At 34.5% G+C, this 11,482-nt stretch overlaps 1 protein-coding gene across 10 annotated transcripts in view; it reads left to right on the top strand.

Annotated features, from left to right (window-relative positions):
* LOC126926433 (tyrosine-protein kinase Btk29A-like) overlaps window positions 1–11,482 on the top strand; it is a 193,861-nt gene that overhangs the window by 124,942 nt on the left and 57,437 nt on the right. The window lies entirely within an intron of this gene.

Raw genomic sequence — 11,482 nt, 5'->3', positions numbered from 1 at the left:
GTTTGACGAGGTAGTTTTGAAAATGCAGATGATTTGTTAGAGAAGCACAGTGTATGTTCTCAGAGTAGCGAATTTACGAGTATCGATGGATAGTTTGAATTTTTCATCGAGTTTCATTTTTGAATAAACGACCAGAGGGATGAAAGGCCGACGACTGATTGATTTTTCTTTTTTATTCATTTGTTCGTTTACCTTTGGCGTACAAAACATTATTAGTACATGAAATATCAGTAAATGTCAGAATAGAACGAATGCGTCGTCGGGTTGTATAAATCTTTCGACTAGTTTCACGTGGAAATAATAAATGGCGAAAGGGGGTGAAAAAATCAATGAACTTTTGTTGTTTATTCATTTGTTCCGATAGCTTTAGCTTACAAAAGATCGTTGATATATAAAATACCAATAGAATGTATTTGCGATTTGCAATCTATTCTCTGATACATTGTGCAGTGTAACGCAAAATAATCTTCACGAAGATATTAAAACTACTAGAACAAAAGAAAGAAGAAATACAATATTTACTGCAGCCTGTAAAATACGACATTCTAAAAGATTTCACAGAAAGTAAATTCTATTAATAACATAATTGAAAGTGAAACAGAGCCACGTACTCACCCAAATTTTTAGCCTTTTCAGCGCTGCGTTGTCCGACGTTAAGCGTGGGCCATGGACGGCCCACTCTTTACAGAGCAGCACACCGTGACTGCGTATTTTTTACGAAAGAGCTCAAGTTGAGCAGACTGAATTTTCACTGCAAAATATATTGATTGTAGCTAAAATAAATTATATAGCGACCTGAAAAGTCTTAATAACCATTTATTTCATTAAGCAATAATAACATGAACAATATTAAAGTTTGAAATTATATCTTTTAAATTGAAAATGTTATACACTTTGGTTTTCGCTTTGATTTGCCAGTTTGATAATTAATTTTTTTTGTTTCAACGAAATCATCAGAATGTCAGGTGGATAACATCCGTACACCTTTTTTATCACGCCACTTTAACGCCACTTTTAGCCTAAATTGAGTGGTTATGTGAGAACGCATATATTCGTTCATAGCGCTCAAAGAGTTAAGAAATCACTCTGCATACAGCATATTTGGACACACATATTACATATTGTTGAGAATTGTAGATATGAATCACCGAAATAAATGTATAGCAACATTTACATTACACTTAGAAATGATGTCCAAATAGTTTCAGTTTTATTTAATATGTGATTAACAAGATATTCGTGGATACACATTCGCACGCGTCTCAGTACTCTCTTTGTCCCACCATCTTCTATTGACTTGGCAACTAAGTGATTGCCAAGCCAATAGACACAGCGACAGAAGGAACCAACTTCGCCCCAACTTTTCAAATATTTCTTTTTAAGATTCATAACTATTGAGAATTGTGGATCTTGATCACCGAAATAAATGTATAGCAACATTTACATTACACTTAGAAATGATGCCAAAATAGTTTCAGTTTTATTTAATATGTGATTAACAAGATTTTCGTGGATACACATTTGCATGCGTCTCAGCACTTTCTTTGTTTCGCCGTTTTCTTTACCACACTACCAACGGAACAGTCCCATTCGTCTGTTTACGAGACGCTGCGCACGCACATACTGCCACATACTCGTACTCATATATGTGTGTCGCTACTAAAATTACACATATCTCAATACATATTAACACATTGCGTGCGGGTCACGAGATGTCTCGTTTTCATGTTTTTTCGACTGAATCGAAGACTTAAGTAACCAGAGACAAATGTTTTTGTTACGTTAACAGGGTAATGAAGCCTTGCGCATTTTTCTGACTAATAATCAGCAAAACAACTGAATGTTGACATTTCAAGCATGTAAAAACAATGAGCCAGTACAGCCAGTACATCGGTAGATCTGTGCCGATCGTATATCGTACCTTATCATGTGTTTTATTGTTATACATTTTATTATTTCAAAGTTTGTCTTTTAATTTGTAAGGGAACAGCTTTTCAAAAGTCATTTGCATTTTCACTCTGTTACTAATAAAATTATTTTATGAAACTGGCCCTAATTCTATAAAAGTAGCAAAATGACACATAAATGTAAAGAAAATGAAAGTCAACTGTGAACTGTTGTTTAATAATTTATCTGATGCACCAAATAACACTTGCGACGAAAATGAATTCAATGATAGCAGCAACGTTCTTGAATTAAGCGATGCGACTAAACATAGAAGAGGACTGAATAAAAAATATAATACCAAATGCAAATTAAAAATGTGCATATACGCATCCTATTGTTTACTAAAATGCTTCTGGAGAGCAGAGCGCCGTACGCAATGTGTTAATATAATTAACCGCGGTTTTAAAATGTTCAGCGGTGACTGTGCAACGCACCGTCGAATATAAACGTACGATTTACCGAAGGGACGTGCGCGTAACATCGTTTCGTTTCAGCCATTCACGGCAGCCCATATTTCTTCTTAAACGAAACCTAAGCTGTCGCAATAAAAGAGAGACTCGCAGACCGCGTCGCCGTGCAAAGGAAGAGATCTCGATACTCGGCACGTATACCGCGTAGATTCAGCCCGAGTTCCTCGACGAGGGATATTTCTATCGTGACATATGACCGCGGAGCAGAAATAAAGGGAAACCGTATCTTCGTTTCCGATGCGCCATCCTTGACAAGACGTGCGCGCTCTCCCGTCCCTGTGGAAAATGCGTTTTTGTTGCTTCCATTTTTAAGGGGAATCTGACACCGACCAAGAAGAAGGTCACGCGATCGACGTATCAGGAGGCTAAATCACTGACTCGCTCGTATATGGCACAGCTTCGAAAATAATTTTCGTCGCCGTTTTGCCTACGTAACAACCTATCTGCCGGATCTATGGTCCCTGACGTAAATCACAGAAGATTCGTTGGGAATATTTGAATACATCTACCTGGTAGGAGACGCCAGCTCTTTTGTATTTTGCATTGCAACCTATACCGTGCGTGATTTAGTGGGCAGATGATCGTAAGAATGTTGGAATCTTCATGAAAGGACACGACTTGGTATTTTTTCATCTTTTTTGGAAATTTCATATGCTGTTCGTGACTCAGGCTAGAGCTAGTTTCCCTTTTCCAGTTATTCAATAATTTTCAAATGTTTCTTAAAATGAAACCCGAGTTCTTGGGTATTTTTTTCTTTCGAGTCTATGCAGAGACAGTTTGCTATCAACGAGGCTACAGTTATATTTATTTATTAAAGTCATTTTCTTTGTAATCGTTTAAATGCTAGCAGACTTGCCAGGGAAAGACAAAAGATCTATTGTCTGTTCTTTTAAGTATGCTTTTTGAGTCCATATGCTGTTCATTATGCTTAGCACATTCTTTTGTTTTGCAACGTGTTCAAAGCACCTAACCTATATTGTCTTCTTCTTGTTTGGACCTCCATCTTTAATTTAGTAAAGAAATTCTATGGATTAGTTATTTAGTTTCATTTTTATCCCAATTTAAAATTGGAGGAACAAGACGCGCATTTCAGACACATTTTATTGTATTATTTTCAAAAAGATAAGAACGCATCGCAAGCACGCAAGAAGTCGTGTGCAGTATATGGGAATGAAGCCTTGAAAGAGTGGCAGTGTCAAAATTGGTTTGCCAAATTTTGTTCTGCTGATTTTTTACTGAAAAGTGCTCAACGATCTGGCCGTCCAGTCGAAGTTGATGAGACCCGTATCAAGGTCATTGTCGATTCAGATCGTCATAGCACAACGCGTGAGATTGCAGAGAAGCTCAATGTATCGCGTACATGCATTAAAAAAAATTAAAACAGCTTGGCTATGTCAAGAAACTCGATTTATGGCTCCCTCATCAGCTTAAGGAAATTCATTTGACGCAACGCATTAGCATCTGCGATTCGCTTCTGAAACGCAACGGAATTGATCCATTTCTGAAACGACTGATTACTGGCGACCAAAAGTGGACAGTTTATAACAACGTTAATCGGAAAAGATCGTGGATGATGCAAGATGAACCAGTCCAGACGACACCAAAAGCTGAGATTCACCAAAAAAAGATTATGCTGTCAGTTTGGTGGGATCATGAAGGAATTCTGTACTTTGAACTTTTACCAAGAAACCAAACGATTAATTCAAACGTGTACGTTCAACGACTCGCCAAACTGAGCGATGCAGTTCAAGAAAAACGGCCAGAATTGACAAATTGTAAGAATGTTGTTTTCCAGCATGATAATGCAAAGCCCCACACATCTTTGTTCACTCGCCAAAAATTATTGGATCTAGGTTAGGATGTGTTGTCACATCCGCCATATAGCCCTGACCTTGTGTCTTAAGATTACCATTTATTTCGTTTCATGCAGCACTCCTTAAATGGTAAAATTTTTAATGACGCTGATGATGTAAAATCATATTTAATTCAGTTGTTTGCTGGCAAAAATCAGAAGTCATGAACATGGAATTACGACACTGCCTGAAAGATGGCAAAAGGTGATCGACAAAAACGGACAATACCAAATTGAATAAAGTTATATTTTTAAGCAAAAATATTGAATTTTCTTTCTTATTTAAAATACGCGATTACTTAGTTGCAATCTGTGCAAGCTTTTAAATATTGCAAGGTTTTTCCATCCGTGTTATAGGATGTTTTATTGTACGTTATATCTGCAAAACAAAGATTTCTTTTGCACGGAAAGATGGTTGGCTGCTCTATGTATCGCGTTGAAGACTGATTAATTAACGCGATAATGGAAGATATTACGCGCTGCCGTGAATTGCGAAGCGGGAATATTGGTTGGCCGTGGCAGCGTTTGCCGCAAAGTCATCAAAGATTTACCACGAATCCGGCATCGGCCGTAAACTCCACCGCTGTTATTTCTTAGCTTACCGCTAGCCTGGCCGCAGCTACACCAGCGTGAACAACCTGCACGCTGAAATCGCTCGTTGGTTGCCGTCGCATCTAAACTATTTCTCAAATGAACGTAAATACGTCGAATATCGGTTCCATATTTATGATCGTCCTCCGGTTCTTTAACCAGGTTAACGCATTCTATGGCGTACCAATATTACGTGATTTATCGTCCATACTCACAATTTGTCGTTACAGTGACCCACGCCCTCTATTCGTTACCAATTGTGCTCGATAATGGCTAGAAAATGACAAGAATTAGCATAAAGAGAAGGTAGTAGAAAATACATAAAATATTGGGATATATATTATTATTGTGTATCGATGGATGATAAACATTCATAAAATATTATTCGATTAATTAATTTGTATTATATGGCAAACATCTTGCTATAGACATTTGTAGAAAATGTCTTATAATACTAATTTAGTTCGATTAATTAATCTATGAAATTATCTAATAATATTAACGCTTTGTGGTCGTGTTGAATTGGATATGATAGCTGCGCTATTTGAAATTAATTTCCGTCGATCATACAGTATAACGTAATATGATATTGCAGTATCGTGGGCGAAAGACCTAAGAGATATCGGGCGAACTATAAACAATGTCGCGAGAAAGCCGAAGCGTCGACTGGCCCAACAATATATCGTCGATCTTTCGATGGAATAGTTTCACGGAAAAGGCCTACGTGACCCTGGCCACGAGCGGTTGCGAAACACGAGCGTGGTGGGGCTAAGACAAAAACAAGGGCTTGCTAAGGACAAAGACGAATTAGCAGTCAGTGTGAGTTGAGAAGCCAGAGAGTATGAATCGAGAAGTCAGGGTGATAGTGTTGGTAGTGTTATCGAGAGAGTGTGGCCCGCGTGAGAGGGGGGGAGCATTGGATCGGTGGTGACGAGAGTTGCAAATTAACTATTTGATTGTCTTAATTACAATACGTTATTGTGATTAGTTCACGTTAAACAACCATCGTTTTCTGTTTAATCATCTGTTTAATCCATTTATTGTGAATAAACTAATTGCAGTAAAGATCCTACAATATAATATAATATACCATAATTTTGTATATAGCAAATAACTTGTAAAGTCTTATTTAGAATTCTATGTGTTTTCGAAGCGTGTTTACGTAGATAGCAGCTAAAAGTAGACATACGACCAAAGCAGTAAAAACCTTTCAATCACAGAGAATTTGTAAAAATAGTCTGTGTAATAGAATTCTAGAATACCCAGTTTCTACAAATCTACAAATTCATTGTTATTATTAGTTGACAGTATTTTGTGCAAAATACACGGAAAATGTATTTTATAATATTTTCTTTCTACTTGTATAATCAAAGTATTAAATGGATGGAAGAGGTTAGCAGCGAGACCGAGCAAAATGAACCGTGTTAACTGATTTCAAACACACGGCTAGAAATTCTGAAATGCGTAACATTTATTGCGAAATATCGTGGTCGAGCGAGAGGGAAAATGTCGAGGAAAAAGACAAAACTAAAGCAATTTACGAATAATTACCTAATTGCTTTACAAGTTAATTGCCATAATGCAGAAGTAATAACAATGGCAGCAACGGTTGGCATTCGTTATTATATGCAGTCGCGTTATTGATGATCAATGTATTTGCGTTTTCAGTTATTAATTATTAACCGTAATTAAGTTTGGTACGTATGGTAATCGGGTGAATGCGGTTTAACGCGTTGATGTGGTTACGAGGAAACGAGAATCGAAAAACGTAAACGGATTGAATTTGCAACAAGCGTGCATATATCGAGAACATTTGTGTTTTAATCGCTTCAAATATTCGCAAAATGTTCTAACTTTTGTTGAAACTATTCCTACGACGATTCATATTAAAAGAAATATTCTTCTCCTTTAGTTTTATTGTACAGTTATTAAGAGAGATTTCTAACTTAGAATTCTATCTCAAATAGTTCTATTCTATAAATAGTCCTATAAGCATAATTTTGTATAATATTTCAATTCTCTACTTCAGGTGAAACGTTAGAGCAAAGACAGGATACATAGCCATTTTATTCTTAATCCTCAAAGTATTGGTTGGCAATTAAGTGATTGTTATTAAAATATAAATTAAAACTTATATTTTTATTACTATATGAAAAAAATAAATTTCTTATGATATTATTATAATTATATTCTTTATAAATTTAGTTATTAAAATATAAATTAAAACTTATATTTTTATTATATGAAACAATTCAATTTCTTATGATAATATTATAATTATATTCTTTATAAATTTAGTTATTAAAATATAAATTAAAACTTATATTTTTATCATTATATGAAACAATTCAATTTCTTATGATAATATTATAATTATATTCTTTATAAATTTAGTTATTAAAATATAAATTAAAACTTATATTTTTATTATATGAAACAATTCAATTTCTTATGATAATATTATAATTATATTATTTATAAATTTAGTTATTAAAATATAAATTAAAACTTATATTTTTATCATTATATGAAACAATTCAATTTCTTATGATAATATTATAATTATATTATTTATAAATTTAGTTATTAAAATATAAATTAAAACTTATATTTTTATTATATAAAACAATTCAATTTCTTATGATAATATTATAATTATATTATTTATAAATTTAGTTATTAAAATATAAATTAAAACTTATATTTTTATTATATGAAACAATTCAATTTCTTATGATAATATTATAATTATATTATTTATAAATTTAGTTATTAAAATATAAATTAAAACTTATATTTTTATTACTATATAACTTTATAACTTTATAACTACTATATAACTTTATTACTTTATAAACTTAATTTTTAAATATATAGAAACGAATTTCCCGTGTGAAATTCAACTTTCACCCATGCTAACAAATCTATAGTATTTAATTACATATTTGAAAATATATAAACGATTTTTTCACGCAACACTGATAATTCGTTTATTTCATTCTTACAAAATATGTCATTTTAAATGGTAATTTAATTAATGTGCCAATTGTATAAATTTTTATTATAATATTAATTCTAATTGTGAAAACATTGTGCAAAGGGGCACCAAAAATCCAATATATTTAACCTGTACACTCGGCGTAAGATTCTTTTCGAAACCAATAAGTGGCTGACCAAGACCTTCGGCCCGTTACAATTCATGGATTTCTAAGAGTGTGGACCTTGAGAACCGCTACAGTTAAAATACAAGCTGTCAGAGAGCGCGAAGAAAAGGCACGGTGGAAAATGAGCGAGAGAAGGCGTGTAGTAGAAAGGCATGGAAGAAGGGGCCAAGAAGCAGGCGATTCACGTTGGCCAGGGAAGGGAACTTCGCAGACTTCTCAGTCAGAGAAGCTCCGCGAGCCACGGCACACCTGGTCATCGACGCGTGAACGCGAATGTTGTGCCTGTTCCGTGTGTTGCGTTCGTCAGTGACCGGTAAAACGGTGAACAATCGAAGCAAAATCGCGTTTTCGAGGTGCAGTTTCCCTATTAACACGTTGACACGCGAATGTGATATATCTTCTTCCTACAATATACCGCAATATTCATAATCAAACATTATGCATTTGTAGAGCAATTCGAAGATAGAAAAATGCATATAATAGAGAAAAATATGTAAAACATTGAAAGTATAGTTTCTATTAGTAACATTCAACAAATACATTTTTACGTAAATTTATATCTTGCAGAGTAGATAAATTAAAAATTAGAATCTCGGTAGAAAATTCTTTTATCTATCGAGTATTATAAATAGCGCTATACTTTCGACATTCTATATATTTTATCATATTTCCCGCGTTCTGTGCAATTTTCAACTTTTAAACTTCCTAAAAATATATTAATAAGTGGAATAATTCTCTATCTAGATATCATTCTTTTTTTTCTTTTTCTTTTCTTTTTAATCATATTCGAAAAATTATGAACTTGCACGAATATCCCTAGTCTAATCATAACGTTCCGTTTCTGGGGAATATGCATGTCGCGTTTGCTCACTTTTTTTCAGACATTCTTGTTTATTCGTGTTATTGGAAATTGTTTAGTCGATGGTATTTATCTTATTTTAATCATCCTTAAGAATTCAAATTCGAATTCTACTTCTAATAAAACGTGGACCAAAAGTGCAAACCGTCACTTTCTTTAAGAATGCGATAGGAGACGCTCAGCTTGGATAGTGGTTCTGTTCGTTGCATTTACTATTTCCAAAGATTCGTGGAATTTCTCGTTTAGGGATTTTCCTACACCGCGTGGCTGATGCAGCAAGATACTTTGAAATGACTCTTGGTGCGAGTAGCCTTGCGAAGGATTTTAATCGCAAGAAGGAGAGTTTGAATTTTGGTGTACAAAGTGGAAGTTGGAAGCTTGAGTAGAGTTCCGGTTTGTTTCAGAATTTCCGTGAGTTTATTGTCTAGGGATTTTCGTTTGGAACATGAACTTCCAAGATAGTATTTTCACATTATTCTTAGCGCGAATGTATGCCTGGCAAATTATTCAGTTTAGAAATTTATTGTTTAGGGATTTTCGTCTGGTTGAATTTAAACCCATCCTATGTTTCGCTGGAATTGCAAACATTTCTCACAAATATGAATATCTTGAATTGAAGGTATCTATTGGATTGGCAACTAAGTGCTTGCGGATTTTGTCATTAGTTGATACTGACAAAATCCGCAATCAATTAGTTGCCAACCAATAATAAATAAACCAAAACTAGCTCAATATTTAATTAGATTTGTAAATATATCATTTAGCGACTTTGGATAGTGGAAGCGATATTAGCAATAATAGTTCTCGATGTGGATGAAATTTTCGAGTTTTTGATCGTCGGTATGAGCATTTGAATTTGATAAATGTGGTCGGTTGTGGATCACGAGAATATTACATTTCGGAATTGATTGCAGAGCAATTGTATCTTAATCCACGCAAATGTCTTATATATTCTCTTTTAATTAATCTAACAATCATAATTCAAAATTAATTAATTTAACATTAATTAAAAAATAAACAACAAATTTTAATTTAATTTAACAATCGATCTATACAGTTTGCAATCACTTCACATTACCTAACATCGGAATACTATTCTCCTTACAACCAGTCTGCCGACAACATACGGTGTGCACCCAGCGACTGCATTCCAATCTGCTCAGACCTTTAACAGTCCAAGAATATACAGCGTTGTTCAAATATTTCGCTCGCCTATTATTTTCAAAGGATTTTCGTTTGCAAGAAAACGACAGAGAAAAATATGTGAAATATCAGGAATCGTAAGAATTAACCTTACGCATGCGAGTAGCATTGAAAAGTTCTACCACTTTAAGCCATAAAATATACTGAAGGTTATTGTATTGGCAACTAAGTGATTGCTGATTTTGTCAATGCCATCTAATGACAAAACTCGCAATCACTTAGTTACCAACCGAATATTAATGTAAAGTGTCCAAATTTATCAAAGTATTTGATAATTTAATTAAAATGAAGAAACAATCGAACGATTTTTAAGTTACAATCTTTTAGAAAAGAAATCTTTAAAATATTTCAATATTGTGTATTGATACGAAACTTGTGAGCAATAGTTCAGTGGAAATAATTGTTGAAGAATAGAAAGAAGCTTGTGGCTATTGTAACCTTATTGGGTTGGCAATTGTCTCAAGGGATGATATGGTAGAAATATTCCAAACCAACGAGGAAGATTCTCAATGATCTACGTTTTAGAGCGCCATCTTGGAATTATTTCCATCCCATTTCTCACTGCCTCACTGTGAAATATTCTAAACCATCGAGAGAAATGCTCGATGATTGATATTCCGGAGAATCATTTTGCAAAGATTTTAAACGAACAAGAGTCAACGACGATTTTCCAGACAGAATATTTTAGGAAATATTGCGGACGAAGTAAATAAGAAACTACTCAGGACACGTCAAGTAAGAGCATCCCGGTGGAACGATATAAAATTCCCAGTGCAGCCAGGATTGATGATCTGGCAATATGTTCCGTTTCCCCATGAAACACGAGGCCACTGTGTCCCACGAGCTACGTTTCCGGAGTAAGCGGTCGCCAGGATGAAACCTGGCCAGGAACGACGGAGGCGTCAGGTGCGACGAACCGTTTTCAATAAGTTGCTCTCGACGTGCACTAGCCATCGATCCTCCACATCACCGCTTCAGCGAACAGGATTGCTCTGTTCTCGGATTTTTATGACGATCGCGGAAGAATTTTAAACGAAATCGAGCAGAGGTGTTGGATACCAAATCGATTCAAGATTTCTGTCAGATCTTCATCACGAATGCACTAAGGATCTACGAGAATTTTTTTCATGTTGAATTGTGATTGTAGATTTCTGAGAATTTGCTTAGTACTTTAAAAATTGGAATCTGATAGTCAAATCGACTGGAAATTTCGAAGGATCTTTTCTAATAATTCTACAAGTTTATAATTTGTGATTTATTAGGTTGGCAACTAAGTGATTGCGGATTTTGCCAATACCGCCTAATGGCAAAACCCGCAATCACTTAGTTGCCAATCAAATAGGTTAGGTTTGTCGACGGTCTCCTGTACCAAATCGATCAAAGATTTCTGACAATA

This window comes from Bombus affinis, chromosome 18 (genome assembly GCF_024516045.1).
Source record: "Bombus affinis isolate iyBomAffi1 chromosome 18, iyBomAffi1.2, whole genome shotgun sequence".
NCBI lineage: Eukaryota > Metazoa > Arthropoda > Insecta > Hymenoptera > Apidae > Bombus > Bombus affinis.
Note: the sequence above shows the minus strand (reverse complement) of the source record. Positions and strands in the feature narration are given on the sequence as shown.